The 4,111-nt window shown below is 36.9% G+C and overlaps 1 pseudogene; it reads right to left on the reverse strand.

Annotated features, from left to right (window-relative positions):
- Positions 1-1,488: 1,488 nt before the first annotated feature.
- LOC125856655 (putative inactive cysteine synthase 2) lies at positions 1,489-3,653 on the reverse strand (annotated as a pseudogene).
- Positions 3,654-4,111: the final 458 nt, after the last annotated feature.

The following is a 4,111-nucleotide window of genomic DNA, read 5'->3' on the forward strand; positions in this document are numbered from 1 at the left end:
TGTTATAACAAACCAACAGAAAAATGTAGAAGCAGACTGAACAAATAACACATACCAGAGTGCCAAATAACATTATTAGATTAGGCTAATACTGTCCCCCTTAAAGAAGGCCGCTTCTGGTAATGACACAAAAAAAAGCATGTGGATGAATATAACAACACGAGACACTAGAGAAACATAGAGTAGTGTCAGAGAGTAGTGTCAGTTGAGAACCTTCATGTTACAAGCAGTATGATGGAAGCTTCCATTTAAAGGGACAAAAAAAGGCCAAAGGACACCAATATGATACGCTAATCAGTCTTGTTCTGTTATTGCTAAGAATATCACAGTGTAACTTGTACCAACCAAACATTTATCTTCGCACACATAGTCTCACCTACAAAGATAACCTGGTGAAACCAAAAACAGGCAAGTTAAATGTAGTGTCAAAGGTCAATCAGGGAATCAAACCCGATATTGCAAGGTTGATAAGAAAATACAAAAAGCACCCAAAACCTGAATGCATATTCTCATTTTCATCCCCCCACACATAACTATAGTTCTCTATATTGAATGGTAAAAAAATATTTGCAAATATCTAATCTACATCCCATAATGCAAAAAAAAAATAAAATCAATTTGAAGCCCCATTAAAGGCTAAAGAGATGAACTATGCACAGAAAGGCGAAAACATTCTCAAACATAGTAGAACATTTCCAGGACATCTGAACAAGATAACATGACCAGAAAACCTAGCCACTTAATCACCATAAATGCAGAACATCAGCAAAAGCCAAATACTAAAACTGCCTTCATCTAGCAAATTATTAGATACAAAGACAGGAGAGAAAATCACCTAATTTTGTAGTAGCTGACAAGATCTGCACCATAATGGAGAACCAGAAGCACCTCAAAAGAACAGTGTTGTTACAACCAAAGACAAACTACAGTACCTAACTTTGCACTTTATTCATAAAAAATCAAGCTGTGAAGAACAACAAAAAGACCAAAAGTAAGAGGCACATTATAACTAATAATTATTGCATTTGAGTCCAAAAAGTACAGAATTGTGATCGATAAAAGCTCGTGCGAATTTGAAGAACTTATGAAAGAAAGTAAAGCATCATGTATGATTAGAAGAAGAATTGTGCAAGTGTTGTGTTGTAGGTTACATATGTTCATATACATCTGTCTTGGGGAACCTCCAAGTGTTGTATAAGTGTTGTGTTGTAGGTTACATATGTTCATATACATCAACATTTTTCATCTAAAAAAAGACTAAAATATTTAACCTCCATGTTGAAATCTTAAGTAGAGTACTATTTACTCATGAAAATGTGGGTAAATATGGGTAAACTAGTATTTTACCCAACCCATTTGTTACCCAATCCATTTTTACCCATATCAAATATGGGCGGGTTGAATTATTACCCATTTTATGTTGACCAATTTTCAACCCGCCCAAATTTGACCCAACCCACCCATTTGCCACCACTAAGTGTTATGTTATTATAACAAATGAATGAGTTGTTTGTAAAGACACTTTTGATTGGCAGGATTCTTGTCCTGACGAAGAAAATAACAGTCGGGTGTTCTGTCTTTTATCTCTTGGGCCTTCTGAAGCACACCATCTATACCTTTGGCAGGATCTGTGATGTATAACTCAGCCCCCAAAGCTTTAAGAACAATCCTTCTCTCAATATTAGATGATCATGGCATCACTATCATGAGTTTATAGCCACGAGCTGCTGCAATCGACGCAAGACCAATGCCGGTATTTCCACTGGATGTCTCTAGAAGGACAGTCTTAAGCAACCATTATTTCATCATTTGAATACCAAGAAAATAACTTCAGTTCAGCCTTTCAGACAAATTATAAATAGACCACAAAATTCACATCACTATAAAGAGAAATGAACATAAATATATCTCTTCAATGTGTTCCTTTTTCCTCTTGCTATTTATTTTCATACAAACTTCACCAACCTTTCCAGGGCTAATCAGGCCCCTGTCTTCTGCATCTTTGATCATACTCAATGCAACCCTACATATTAAGAATTGGAAGTTAGAAATAAGATGTGAATAATTCAAGATTTTGCAAATTGAGCAAAGAGATACTAGAAACAGGATGAGGGGAGTACTGAAAGATAAACACCTATCTTTGATACTTGAGCATGGTTGCATTATCTTCATTTTGGCTGTAATTTTGGCAGCACAACCTTCCGCAATTTTGTTGAGATATACCACAGGGGTGCTTCCAACAAGCTACATTGTGAAGACAACAAAATGAGATGTTTTGATTCTAAACAAGGATGATGTAAAGAGTGCCAAGAAAGATTTCAGAAAGGAAACTACTTCCGTGACATCTTTCGCGATCTCATGACTCTTCTCTTCCATATTTCCTTGCTCACTTACTGCAACAAGAAAAAAGAGTTAAAACATATTTAATTATAGGAAGAAGATAGAACATATGTAACCTACAACACAAATATTGATCGATCTGTCTTGGGGAACCTCCAATAAATATTGAACCTCTGGACTCTCTAAAAGGTGCTATTATAGCAAGAAATCTGGCACAAGATAGAACAGGTAAGAGCAACTGCATTCGAAATCTGAGTCACCCACTCATGCATCCATAACCACACAGAACAAACCTGGGTAAGAAACTCCATACGAGAGACCAATAGTATAATCAATAGAAACATTGGCGGGTATTAACTAAAAAAGAAGATGATGAAGTAACATATCCAAACCGATGCCCTTGTGCATTGCTTAAATTTCCAGAACACATCACTTTTCCCAAATAGTAACAAGAGAATGTATGAACAAATGTACCTACAGACCTCAAAAATAACTCCAAACACGTTCGAGCAGTGCTAAATTCCATACCTTCGCCCAAACAGATCTATAATTATCAAGCATAGCAGAAATAATCACATGACTAAACCTCTCACCGAAAAATAACACTTGTAACTTCCAAGTTCCAACACATGAAATCATGATGAGTACCCAAACGATTCCACTAAAACCAACCGACCAATTGCAAATGAGTAACCAACATCCCACAGTGCAGAGGAAAAATACACCACAGCCCCTTAGAAGGAAGATGTATAAACTACACACATGAAGGAAAACAAAAAAGTTAAAGCTCAGAACCACCACCAGGGGAACCAAAGACAATAGGGATTGTATTATGTTATTTGTGTTGAGAATTCTGATTTGTTACATTGGTGCTTTCATCCATCAGACTCCAACAACGACGATTTTTCTACCTAGAGTCAGCAGCGACGGCAACTCAGAGAGCTAGATTTTTTGGGCCGAGTTGTGCTTCACAAACCTTGGCTTCGACGAAAATGACTGGCTTCCACTTCCTTCATTCTACCTTGATGAAAGCTTATTTCACAACAAGCTAATTTTGGATTGGAAGCATTTCAAAGGTAAGTTTGCTCAGTGGTTTCAACAACAATGTAGTGGGGCGTCTAGCTAATTCATCACAAGTTCATTTCTGACAGTGTTAATTCTTGTCTCTATAGTTTCACATTCAGCTGTGGTGTCTCCCAGCCATTTTCCAGCATCATCTGCCCTTGATTCTTCCTATGAAACTGGCAACTCAAAGGTGGCCTATCTGTTTGATAAATTGTCAGAGACGTATAAAAATGTGGATTCCTTGGCATTAATTACTAGAAGTAATAATGCGATTGAAACTCTTGAAAAGGACTCACCTCATACTAGGACTGGAAAGTCAGTAGAGGGAGCAAATTTGGTATCAGGACCTTTTTTTCAATGCTGAAAATAAGGCGTTCAATGAAATGTCACACATAACAATGAGCTCTGAAATTCATGATCTTAACACTATTGTCCACGAGGGAGAAAATTTTTGCAACTACAATGTGCTGATAGCTTCTGTGAAGATGTCAGCTTGAATACCAAGGTACCTACTGCGATGTTAGAAGATACGAAAGAATTAATACTGACGAGGAGGACAATCCACGAGAAAATGTAGCTTTGTTTGACAAATGTCCTAAATGGTATACATTGGGTTTTTCTGGTTCTTTTTTCTAGCCAAGGTACTGTAATGTTGAATGTGAGTATGCAAATTGCTGCAATCGAATATCCATTTGATGGTGTCTTA

Source organism: Solanum stenotomum, chromosome 1, assembly GCF_019186545.1.
Source record: "Solanum stenotomum isolate F172 chromosome 1, ASM1918654v1, whole genome shotgun sequence".
In the NCBI taxonomy this organism is placed as follows: Eukaryota; Viridiplantae; Streptophyta; class Magnoliopsida; order Solanales; family Solanaceae; genus Solanum; species Solanum stenotomum.